Below are 14,114 nucleotides of genomic sequence, written 5' to 3'. Positions count from 1 at the left end.
ACCGGTGTTTACTTTTTGTTTATTTGGAGAAAGAGAGTCACGGACACCTCTCTCTCCCTCTCTGTCTCCTTCTCCTCTCACTTCCAAGCTCATCTCTCCTTCCCACCGCTTTGTCTTTAGTCTTTGTATTCCTCTTCTGCCATCTCAACTAACTTCACTCTAGGACATTTTTTGATGGGATACACAAAGATTTCAGACACTTCCTGTTACCTGAAATAACCAAAGAAAGATTAGGGAAATAAATACAATCTGACCATTCAAAATGCACCTAATGTTGATGGTATAACCAAAATGTCAGCATATTAGTCTTCAAGGTATTATATGTGTTACAGAATACTATGTTTGCCTTCTGTCCCCAAGCATTTATAGGCAAGCTTTTATTCTAATGGTTATGAATGTGAAGGCCAGTTACTGTCCTGTTGGAACACTTTAAAAACACATCATATTATCATATGGATATCTGTACTAATGGAAATTAAACTTATCAACCCAAACAATCAGTGTGAAAAATGATGTGGTAAATTTCATTGCAGCAGTTCAAAATGATACTCAGTTTGTATGCCCCCCTCATGCTTGAATGCATGCCTAACAACATCTGAGCATGACCCTAATGAGACGACTGATGGTGTCCTGGGTGATCTCCTCTCAGGTCTGGACCAGATCATCACTCCTGGACAGTCTGATGTGCAACCTGGAGGCACTGGATGGATCAAAACATAATGTCCCGGAGGTGTTTTGTTGGATTTAGGTCAGGTGAGCGTGGGGACCATTCTGTGATATTAAATCCTTCATCCTCCAGGAACTGCCTCCGTATTCTTGCCACATGAGGCCATGCATTGTTGTGCACCAAGAGGAACCCAGGGCCCACTGCACCAGCGTAGGGTCTGACAGTGGGTCCAAGGATTTCATCCTGATACCTGATGGCAGTCATGGTGCTGTTACCTAACCTATAGAGGTCTGTGTGCCCCTCCATGGATATACCTCCCCACATCATCACTGACCCAACATGCAGGGCTGAACAATGATACAGGCAGCATAACGTTCTCGACAGCTTCTCCAGACACTTTGACATCTGTCACATGCTAGGTTTGACTTGCTCACATCTGTGAAATGCATAAGGTGCCAATAGTGGACCTGCCAATTGTGGTATTCTATGGCAAATGCCAGTCGGGCTCCACGTTGTCAGGCAGCGAGCACAGGGACCACTAAAGTATGTCGTGCCTTCTTGCCAATCTGAGGTGCTTAGCAGGCTCTGGCAGCTGTTTCTCCTTGCATAAAGGAGCAGATACCAGTCTTACTGATGGCAAGTCCAAATCCAGCTCTCCTAGAGTAACTACCTGTCTGCTGGAATCTCCTCCATGTTTGTGAGACTGTGCTGGGAGATACAGCAAACCTGGCAATCATTTATATTGATGCCCCATCCTGGAGGAGTTGGACTACATGTGCAACCCCTGTAGGGTCCAGGTATCGCCTCATTTTACCAGTAGTAACACTGACCCTAGCCAAATGCAAAAATAGTGAAAAACAGTCAGAAAAGGTGAAGTGGGTAAAAATGTCCAAAGCATCTGAAACTGATCAACAACTTACTCTGCTACTTAACGGACCAGATCAATATCCCAGAGGTTAAACTGACTCGATGCTGCACTCCGATTAAAAAGACTCTGAAGTGTCTAAATGTGAAGGGAGTAAATGCACAATCAGTAAGAAGTCTGACCATATACTGGAATATAGGAGAACAATCCTACTTCTTACTTGATTTGTGTCACCAACAATACATTTCCCAGTTTATGGTCTTTGTTGCTGGTTTCAAGTTTTCTTCAGTATTGCAAAGAGTTAATTTTGTATAGACTTTTGGAACACTGTTGTGTTATAAAGACTATGAGATAAATGACACGAAAATATTTCACTCAATGTCAAGAAAAAGTCATTTTTGAATGTTTTTGCATTTCAGCGACAGATCGCAAAAAGTTACTATGACCAACAGTTTCAATTGCACAGGTCAATTTATGGGAGGCAATTTGTCTTCAAACGCAACCACAGCAACTACCCTATTATTTGTGGAGGAAAGTTTTAAATCAGTGAGGTTTGGCTGGACTAAATGTAAGTAATCGTTTCTTTTTAATGTGAGTTTCTGTGTATGCAGATGGAAACAGATTTTCAATGTATTTTTATCAATTTATGACAGTTGACCACATTGCATGTAATTGCCTGATAGCAGACTGATTGCAGACTGATTGCAGAATCTGTGTTGATGCACCAAAGCTGCTCTGAAGACATTAACTGACTGTTAGTGACCTAAGACCATGTTTCCCATCTTTGACGCACCCAATTTAAAGGCAAATTTGCAAATTCATTGCACAAGTTCCCAATAATTTTTATTGTTCCCTGGTCTTTTGTCACTGCACCAAAAACAATACAACAATAAAATTCTCTGTAAAGAACCCAGACAGACTGGTAGTCTTAAAATAAACCTTCAATACTATATAACACTGCCATTCCAGCAATTCAAAGAGAAACCCTAACACACTCAAAGGGTTTTACAGGTTTAAGCACATTAGATATATTGCAGTATTAATATTCACACTTCCAGGTGAAAGGCAATAGAAAAACAAGCAGAAGTGGAGCAGAAAGAGATTATCTGAAATGAGATATCCAGTGACTGAAGTGCTAAGAATGTGCAACAAATTAGTCTGATAATGCTGGCATAATATTACCTTATCACCTTACCCAAAAAAACACACATTCAACAAAAACTTTTTCCTATGAAATGGCAAATGATCCATCTTTACTCTTTATTCTGTCTAATAAATAGGTATTGTATATTTTGGTAGGGTTTTTTTTTTTAGCACATAGACATATTCAGTGTGAGTTCAGTAATTTAGGTCAAAAGGAATCCAGTGATCTTCGTTCAGATGGTGCTACTGTGGGTTCCTTTTTGCTTTAACTTGAGTTTGCTGTGTTCAGAAATTCTCCTTCAGTTCTATTGAAAACTATTATTTTATGTTTTCAAAATTGAAACAATTTGTCTAATACATATACCAGATTTATAAAACACAGCCAGCACATGACCATCTATCTTTTTCTGTCATTTCAGGGTGTCTCATAATCGTGTTTTGGAGAATTTTCTTTTTGGGGAATTAACAGAAATTCAATGCAATTCATCAAAACACACACGCACATGCACATAGACACACACATAATCCCCTTAACTTAATTGAGAAAAAGCCATTTTCCATTTTGATGAAAGCCTGAGTAGAGTTTTCAATTAGTTTCTTCTGAAGTGCTATGAGTTCACCTTCTGAGCAGCCGTCTGAGCAGTAACAACAAGCCCAACCTAAATGAATAACTTAATGTAGGGATAAACTGTATGTTCTGCTCCCATCTTATTATTAATACACAGCTAATTTTCATACAGGATCTCTGCTCCCTGCCAACATAATCATAGTAGTCTATTTTTAGAAGCAGGGTTTTAATTGGCATGAATATTCCAATGAGAGACAATGAAGCGCGTGCTGAAGACGGCAGTGTAAACAGCGTGTGCTTGTCTTAAAAGCCGGCAGAAAGAGGCACTGAAAGCACAAGACACCGAATTTCACAGACAACATTAGCAAGCCACACACCAAGTGTGTTTTACTCATAGGGTGAGAGGTGAAGTAAAGCCTGATCGGGTTGTGAGTCTGTCGCACCGATACTCAGTTGGGTTGGTTAACCCAAGAAAATATCCCCAACACCATTACATCACCAGCCGTTGAACCCTTGATAGAAGGCCGGACGGACCGTGCCTTTGGGTTGTTTACAATAAATTCTGACCCCACTACCTGAATGTGATGGCAGAATTTGAGACTCATCAGATCAGGCAGTTTTTATTTAAACTTCTATTATCCAAGTATGGTCAGCTGGTTTGAATTGTAGCCTGAGTTTCCTGTTCTTAGCTGACATGACTGGTACTCGGTGTGGTCTTCTGCTGCTGTAGCCCAAGCTCTGACATGTTGTGCATTCAGAGATGCTCTCCTGCATATGTGGTCAGGGCTCTAGAGTGCGACCAATTTGGTCGCAAATGCGACCAAATTTTTCCGTGGTGCGACTAAAGAAAAACAACTGTTACCAACACTTGGTCGCACCTGTTTGGGTAACAAAAAAAAAATCTCTGCAACTCCGTGTGGTCAACAACAGACACACATTATGCCCCTATCGTGGACTAAACCAATCAGAGATAGTCAGGGGCGGGACCTCTCTGATTGGCCGTGGTCCAGTGGAAAGTGCAGGTAGAAGAGGGAGGTGAGTAGCTTTAATAAGGCGATATCAATTCATTAACGGATTCCACACAAAGACGTAAACACAGAGCGACCCGACGCATCAGAATCAGCTTTGTCTTTCTCGGCTTTCTCACCCGACGGCCCGCAGACGGACACGCTGTCGGAGCTTAGCGATTCTGATGCGTCGGGTCCACGCTGTGTTTACGTCTTTTTGCGCTGATTCTGAGCTGCAGGTTTTGTCTCTCCAACCAAAATTCGCCGAGCCAGCAGCAGAAGAAGCAGCAAACTACGCTTCACATTTGATCAATGTCGTCATGAATTCCCTCTGACTTTTGCTGTTTTGCTTCCCCACGATAAAAATTACACTTCCTACACAGCTCCCTGTGTGTACTTCAAGAACAGTTTCCCGTCTCAAATCTGTTTTCTGGATTATTCATTCGCTTATTACCCACCAGTCTACCGTTGTTTACAGCGCTGTCTTTTTCTTTTTTCATGTAAATGACGTCCGACAAGAAAGCCTAATTTCTGCTGTTCAATACTGAAGAAATTTAAACTTCTTAAAATTATGCAAAATTGCAGAATATTGCAGAATATTTTTAAGGTTATCTGTTATAAAAAGCCAGACCAGGAAAATCTCCTTCATGTTTTTCTGTGTTTTATTGTCAGTTACTTTGACACAAAGGCATCTACTGTGATGTTCACAATTCTGATCAAGTCTCACAAGTGTCAGTACTGATAAATGATCAGAATTATAATATTTCTGACTGTCTGAGGCTAAATTGAATCGAATCAGGACTTTGAGAACCGGAATCGAATGGATTATAGAAATCAGTGATGATACCCAGCTCTAGTGAGCAGCCTAGGCCTGACAGAAGTGGATGTAGCTGTGGGTAATAAGAAAAGATGAAAAGAACTATTGATAACTTTTGTGTTAAGTTAAGGCCTGATCTGTCTGAAATTCATAGCCAGCTCTGACACGGTGCCATCAATCTTTGAATGCTGAAAAAGCAGCAGTGTATCCAGAAAACACACTTCATGCTGCAATAAATGCACTGCCCAAGTGTCCCCTCTCCCCACTGCCTTTCAGCAGCAGGCAGCAGCAAACAGGTCGTCAGGCCAAGATGATGATTAAGTTTAACATTTTCTACAATATTGACAAAGCACTTTAAGCACAAGATTGTTAGTTAATAATTTAGAAATGAATATTGTCTGTATGGACTTCCCCCCAAAGAAGGTGCACATGTAAAACTGCGGTGTTAAGCGAAGCGGTTGAAAATTTTGAGTGCGCCTAACTTTTGTGCCGGTACGCCTAACTTTTGTGCCGGTACGCCTAAATTTTTTAAGTTAGGCGTACCGGTGCGCCCATGTCAAAAAGTTAGTCTAGAGCCCTGATATGTGGTTGTAACGTGTGGGTATTGGAGTTATTCCTGCCTTACTATTAGCTATCAGCCTCTGACCTCTGGCATTAATAAAGGATTTTCCCCCAGAGAACTGCCGCTCACTGGATATTTTGTCTTTCTGGATCATTCTCTGTAAACTCTAGACATGGATGTATGGGTATATCAGCAGTTTACTCAGAGCATCTTGTCTGATACTAACAACCATGCCCCATTCAAAGTCCCTTAAATCACCTTTCTTTCCAGTTCCAAGTTTAAACTTCATGTAATCGTCTTGATCAGAGCTACATGTCTAAATCTATGTTGAACAGCAAGCTGTAAGTAGCATCATAGCATGGGCATATTATTATCATAATCATAGCTAGACTAGTTAATAGTTTGCATACCAACAGAAGACCAATGTTGCTAATTAACTGCACCACAAAAACAGTTTCCATGGTGAAAACAATAGCCGTGTACACCTATTAATGCAAACCAACTGAGACACTGTCTTACACTTCAGGTAACTGAAAGGCTAAATTGCTATGTCCTATGGTAAGGAGGTTCTGATCGTAGTGTATTTATCGAGACATCAGACACATCCTGCTTCTTGTTCCTCCTGTCCTTTCTCCCGATCCTGATCAGACTGGCACTCAAACATGTATTGATGGATTTGAAAAGTTTATATTTTCAGTCAAGAATAAATAAAATTATATCTTTTGGTAAGTTTGGCTGACATTTTACCTTTGGAGCCTGCTTGGTTTTAAGCATCTGGTCCTGTTTGTGGAAGCCAGGTGAGCTGCAGCCAACCAGAGGAAACTGATGTTACAGCAAAGGGGGAGGTATAAAAAGGCATGAGCTCACTGAATGAACTGAACTTTTTGAAAGTTTGATGCGCATGTGTTTTATCACAGCCGTATTTCCATAATACACACACACACACACACACACACACACACACACACACACATATACATATATATATATATATATATATATATATATATATATATATATATATATATATGTGTGTGTGTATATATATATATATATATGTATATATGTGTGTGTGTATATATATGTATATATATATATACACACACACACATATATATATACATATATATATATATGTATATATATATATATATACATATATATATATATGTGTGTGTGTGTGTGTGTGTGTGCCTGCAATGCAGCTTTTGACGTTTAACAAATAAAAAATTTGCTCAGACTCAGAATAATTTCTCCTCAGTTGAATCCAGTGATTGTAGTATTTCCTCCACACTATTCTGATTTGTAGCGTGACTCTTTTTTAATTAAATTAAATAAATCAATGAAAAAATAACATTTAAAAATGAAATAATCTAAACCACATGTGTGAGAGTTTGAAGTGATTGGAGCTGCTCTGTGGCGAAACAGCCTCTGCTATCCAGTCGCTCGGTGACGGGCTGGGATGTGACAAGCTGCCAGCTCATATGGTGCCTAGCCTGAGTCACTTAGCTCTGGTCTGCCTAGACCCCTTCATCCTATACTCTTCCACATCTTCACTATCTCTCTCTCTCCCACCACACACACACATACACATACACAGCATCCTCTTCCCCAGCCTCATTTGAACCATTAGGGCCAGGACAGGAGAAGCCTCATTCTTGTGCACACACCCCACTTTTTCTCTTTCATTTCCTGTCATCTATTTTCTGACGCCTTTGGTACACTCCACCATCTCACTACCCTCACATGTGGACAACCCATGGAGACTAACTCCTGACCTGATGATGGAGCCTTTCTAGGTCGTCTGTCTGTCCATCCATCCAAATGTTGAGCATCACTGTAACTGCCCAGTTATTTGTGATGTCATAGTGTCATAAATTCAGCACATGGGAGTTTACCTTTAGGGCTTTCTGGCAGAAAGCCAAACTAGTAGTGCTTTTTAAATATATGATTAAAAGAAGGGTTTATGTTGATGGAAATGTAAAGTTGAACTGAGCCAAAATTGAAGGCAAAACTTTTCAAGGCTTCTATTGTCTAGCTTTGGTGAGCCTGTTAAAATCATAGTCTCAGTTTCCCATTCTTAACTGACAGGAGAGTCACTCGGTGTGGTCTCCTACTGCCGCAGCACATCTGCTTTAAGGTTTCACGTGTTGTGTGTTCAGAGATGCTCTTCTGCATACCTTGGTTGTAATGAATTTGAGTTACTAGTAACATCAACAAGGCATTTTCACCTTAGAGATGGTTGTGTGGGAAAATCTCAGCAGATCAGCAGTTTCCGAAATACTCAGACCATACATCTCCCCACCAAAAACCATGCCGTGTTCAAATTCACTTGACTCACCTTTCTTCCTCATTTTGCTGATTTGGCTCAGTTTGAAATTCAGCAAGTGATCTTTGTCATGTCTACACGCCTAAATGCATTTAGATGCAGCTGTATCAGCTGATTCTGTTATTTGTTTTAAATGGCTGCTGAAAACTTATTTTACAGGTTAGCTTTAGCCCTTTATTTTTGGCTATAGTTTGCAACTATTTGCCTGTATGTGTGCGTGTATGTTGTAATGAATGTCTGACTGTATGGTTGATTATGTGTCTGTATGTACGAACATGTGTATTTATCTCTAATGTGTGGGAAACATCTTGTTCTTATGTTTTTTGAGAAATCCTATACAATGAAAGTTATTATTATTATGCGATTGGCTGATTAGATCTTTACGTTAACAAGCAGCTAAAATTAGAAAATATTTGTCCCCATCCTGAAAACGTGGCATGATGAAAGAAGCTGGTTAGGGCATCTGGTTAAGATGCCTCCTGGGCGCCTCCCTTTGGAGATTTTCCAGGCACCCCTAACTGGTATGAAAGCCTGCAGTAGACCCAGAACGGGAGAGAGATCTATATCATCTGGCCTGGGAATGCTTTGGGATCCTCCCCTGGAGGAACTGGAAGTGTAACCGGCAAGAAGGACATGTGGAACACCCTGCTTAGCCTGCTGCCACTGTGGCTTCACTTTGAATAAATGGAAGACAATGCATGGATAAAATGTCCATTCATTCTTAAAATAATATTCCACATTTCCTTTTGGTCTCGTATTGGACAGAATTCCAAGTCTTTTTGATGAACAACCTGTGTTTGATCTGTTCATCCACCACAACATCGCCTTTATTTGTCACTCTACACTTTTTGCACTGCAGGACAAGCTGCACTTGACTATTTTTCCTCCACTTGTTAGCTGGAATGACACAACATTAACACTATTGTGTGAACAACAGCAACAAGGCAAAATCAGACACACAAAATACAGTTAACTCTTGTTTTCTTTTAATGGATTTTATGCTTCTATCTATTTGCTTTATGATATAACCACTAAGAATCTGAAGCATTAACAAATTAAGACAAATTAACAGCATGAGTCAGATATGTGTAATTTTTAAATAAGCACAATTAACCATAACACCTCCTCCAGCTTGTCCGGGGGAACGCCAAGGCATACCCTGGCCAGGCGAGAGATATAATCTCTCTAGTGTGATCCCCCGGACAAGCTGGAGGATGGATGGATGGATGGATGGATGGATGACACTGAACACTGAGCCTATTTTTAATCAACTAGGATAGGCCATTTAACATTTTTTCATCGCAGACATTAATATCTGCATCTTCATCTTTTTTCAATTTTCAGCACCTGCTATTTCCTGCACATGACGTGGATAGAGCATAATGTGATAAAGTGATAGAGTGAAGGATTGGTGGAGAACCATGGATTAGAAAAAGGAAAAAAATAAAGGCTAAAGGATAGAGAGGGAGGTACAGGACCATTACTGGACTCTCTGGCATCATCAGGGATTCAGCCTTGGGTCAGAGCTACTAATGAATGTCTCTCTGCCATGCTCTCAATCTTCCCCAATCTCACATACACAACAATCATATTCAAAATGCACACTACATGTACAGTTACGCATTCATGCACGCTTGAGTGCTTTGAGCCATACAAGCAGACACATGTGAAAGCCCAAGTGCACAACTACGCACACAGACACACTCACAGCTGAGCCGCCATGTCCAATCCAATAAGGTTTTCACACAGTGTTAAAAAAAAACAACAAATAGCTGAATTTATGCTTCCTTCTGGGGTCTCAAACTGTTTCCATCTTAATTCTGGTGCAAAGCCATTTGTTGCGTACTTGTTATTTTCTTGCATCAAAATCTCTTCAGTAACACAGCATGAGCCTGTTCATCCTATTTTCCTGTTGCTTCATGGAGAAACTAATCTTGTATTATCATTCATGTAAGTCTCGATGTGTCATCTGCAAGACAAAAGAAAAACAGTTTAGTCACCTATATCTCCATGTACCTTGAAAGCCACACCACTTGTGCATCTCTGCAGTCTTTCAGGGAAAAAAGGCTTACAGTGCCACGCTGCTGAGAAAAGCCAACTCATCCCCACCAGCATTTGTTGTGCTCCCCTTAATCTAATTCAACAGCTAGAACCACTGTGACAGCAGCTCCTTGCTTCAAGCACTAAATTATAGTCTTGCAGGGAAACAGCAGCAAAAATAAAGATGATATGGAGAATAAGCAAGAGTGGAGACAGAGCAACAGAGAAGATAATGCACGCGAATAAATTAAGATGGATGTGGGATAGAGAGAAACAGGGGCAAGTATACAACAGAGCAGGGGTGTATCTGGTGGGACTGTCAGAGAGACAGTGCATGGATTGATGTAGACAGCTGGACATGGGGTTTTTAATCTGTCTAAATAGGATCTGCCCAATGCAGGTTTTTCTCCCAAACAGCAGGCCCAGCACTGGGTTTGCGACAGCCAGACAACAGCAACTCTCAGAAATGACACCACTGTTCTGCGTGTATGTATGTGTGCGACTGTGAGAGTGTGAAAGTAAACAAAATATATTTATGTGAAGAAGATGAGGGAGAGAAGCAAACGGTAAGACAGGCAGTCGAAATGCCTGCAAGTCTTGCTGACAAAAGTGTCACATAAACTTTGTAATTTTCATTTCAACTTTCTACCTGATGCCAAACATTTGGTGATGCAGACTCATGGAGCTAATTTCAGTTGATGTCTGTGATGTAACTTAGATACAGCAGTGAAGATTCCAACTAAAAGCAAAGCAAATATCAGTTGAGTTTCCAGAAAGTCTGCAAAAGAAATTGTGCATTAATGTGTGATTCCATCTACTGTCATTATGCATATAAATTGTCTAACTCCCTAGAATTATTGAAATAATACTCGAGCCAGGTGACAATACTGAGGAATAAGAGAGTGCAAGAAAATGCAATAATGACACGATGTAATAGGTGTCTAAAATTGCAAAGGTCAATAGCCATGCTATTATTATCCAAAAGAAAACTCTGCTTCCAAACCTCCAAGTTTTTCATAGGTGTGCTCAGACTGCAGAAAATGAATATCATCATACTTCGTAGATATCTGTACTCAGAATCCTTTTTAGGATGGACAGAAACTGGAAGAGATAACTGTGGCCACCATGACTTCCTCCTCTGGTTAGTTTTGTTGTCAAGCCAAGAATTAAATTCTGGTTTGATGAAAAGGAGCACAGCACTTCACTGGCTGGTCACTTGTCAGTCAAGCATACCCTGCTTTATCCTTTTTTATGACTACAGTGGAGAGTATATTTTATAAAAATACATTCAGTTTTCATTTAGAACAGAATAGTTTACAGAGGTAGGAAGGTTGGTTGCATTGTAGTATAAATAGAGATATTTTAATTAGACTTGAAACAAGTTGCTGAGATATAAACTCCATCAGAAAAGTGCTTACTGCAGTCACAGAGCGAGAAAACCAACTGCTTATTAGAAGCTTGACCCATTGTTCATATAAAGTAGTAGTGTTCTGTCAGGGGAAGCAAGGCAGCAGTGCTTGTCCAGTGAGATCAAAAAATAGGCATAGAGTAAAACATGCTAGCGTTCTGTCATAAAGCTTCTTGCTTTTTTGCATCAATCGTTTAAATTACTGTCATCTTAAGGCTCCAGTTGTCTGTAGAAGCAGGTTTGCCACTGGAATCTACAGTTTCTGTCCTATTACCAGAGGCTGGAGCTTGTCAAACTGAGAGGCCAGCTGCTGTTTCTGGCTGTTTGTATACACACGTGAGGCCAGAACAGGAATTATGTTGCCAGTAGTGCAGTTCTATGGATTGAGTTGTTTACATAATGTGGCACTGCTGCTATTGCTAAAGGACCACTTCAAAAAGAAGAAAAAAAAATGGGACTTTGGAGATTTTGTACTGCAAGTCTATGCTGCTTGGTGTAACACATTATTACAGCACTGTAAGCTACTCTTAATCATTATTGTATACAACCACAAAAACAAAATACAAGTTGACATTGCATTACCAGCTGCTGTTTTTTCCAAAATTGACTTATTAGTCCTGTGCAGGGCTTTTTGCAGCCCAGCAAAAAAAATACTACAACAACAAAACAGAGAGAAATCATAAAAAGAAAAAACCTTGGGAAAAAGAGGGGATTGAGAAAGAAAACCATAAAGAAAACAGAAACAGAAATCGCATATACTTGCTAATTTTGTAGAAAAAGAATACAAATATCAGTAAAGAGTTTATTAGAGATTTCTGCCAGCGAATATATAGCTGAGGTTTAATGTGGGTACACGGGTATGTGTGGCACATAGTCGACTGGGTGTGTCAGCCTGCTCTACTGTCAACTCTTTCAGACAGGCTAACAGGCTCTTGGGTCCCGGGACCCAGAGATTGTGATGGGAACACAATTTAATTGGGGTAATCGGCGCGCTTTTAGGGACCTGCTTATTAAGGGAAACCCCTCACACAGACGGGCGCCTCAGCAAAGGCAGACAGGCAAGCAAAGTGACAGCTCGGCTTCACCATCCAGTGTCTTTGCCCACATCCCTGCGTCAAAGACCCCAAATCAGCGGGCAGGGATGCAGTGTATGATCGCTGATGTGTGTGCCGACGTGTGTATGTGACATCTCTGTAACACTAACAATGTTTAACAGTACTTAAATGTGTCAGTGATACAGTGCCTATGCCTGGAGATGAGAGGGCATAAAAGGTGTGGCGGTCACAGTAAATACAGACCTCCATGACACATCCCAACCAAAAAAAATTACATTTTTCTGAACATTGTATTTGGGATTTTTGCCATGATGCAATAGTTAATATCAAAAATCAACTCAGAGGTTTAAAAAAAAGATTTTTTTTTTAATCACAACCTACTAATTAACTTTTGAAACATGTCAGTGTAAATAATTAACTTCTGTATAAAATCATAAAATCTTATTTCCCATAGACTGAATATGCTTTGGTTTAGTTTTACTAAAAAAAAAAAAAATCTCACTGAGCATGCTCAGTTTGACTGAAGCCCAACTGAATCGACAGACAACAGTTTAATTCATTGTTTAAGGTAACAATAACTGAGATTGTTTTATCTCGTCTCATCCGCATTAACGTAGTCATAAGAGAAAGAGCTGTGAGGATTAGACACTGTCTGACTCTGCCCCCAACACACACTCACCTACAAACTCATGCAACTCACGCAATCCTTTCCCAGCACCCCACGTGCAGTCTTTTTTCCCCTCCAATATGAACGAATCAGCCTCCATGTTGAAAAGTGTCGATACAGTAATCACATTTAGCTTTATTTCAGTCTCCTCATTAGGGCCAAACCTTCCTTTTAGTTTTTCATTTCTCTCTCCACATTAAATGTTTCTTTGTTTTTCCTCCCTCCCCGGTCTTCTCCCATTATCCATGCATTCATAACTTCATGAAACTCCACATTAAAACCCTTTAGCGAGGTGGGAATCCAGTTTTCTGAATCCCATTTCCTGTCCTCACTCCCTCAACCCAAGACAAAAGGGCTTTTATTTTATGCTGTGTTTTCGGTGGTCTTAGAGATGTTGCCCCATCCTGACTGAGGGTCAACACATATTGTTTATGAAAAACAAAAGGATGATGACGTGATGTCATGTCTAGACTCAATGCAAATGAACAAGGTTCTTAAAAAAAAAATCTTGCAAGCTTGCGTACAGTATTTTCAAACCCATGTGATCACACACACACACACGGATATCTAATAAACCACACGCACACACACATACACACAGTGGCAGACAAAGTGGGAATGATTATGGTAATGATAATAATCATGGCTGTCATCACCGTCTCCTCCACCATGTTAAAAATTAATCTGAGTTAACGGTAATCCATGTCTCCTCATTAGATTACTGGTGTGGGGAGTGGAGACTCACAGGCCATCTGTACATCATTAACAGAGTCTCAGTGACAGCTCTCTCCTCTACTCTTACCTTCCTCCATCTCTCCATCCCTCTGCCCTCTCATCCATCCCTTCATCTCACTCTACGTTCCTGTTTATCCATCTCATCCTGTACCACTGTCACTCATTCTCCTCTTCCACTCCCTCATTATTCAGTGTGTCAGTCTATATGTGCGTCACGTTCACAAACCAAACCCAGTGACAGAGAGGATTTA

This window comes from Pelmatolapia mariae, linkage group LG12 (assembly GCF_036321145.2).
Source record: "Pelmatolapia mariae isolate MD_Pm_ZW linkage group LG12, Pm_UMD_F_2, whole genome shotgun sequence".
NCBI classification, from domain to species: Eukaryota; Metazoa; Chordata; class Actinopteri; order Cichliformes; family Cichlidae; genus Pelmatolapia; species Pelmatolapia mariae.
The sequence above is the reverse complement of the archived record's forward strand: the minus strand, read 5'-3'. Positions refer to the sequence as shown.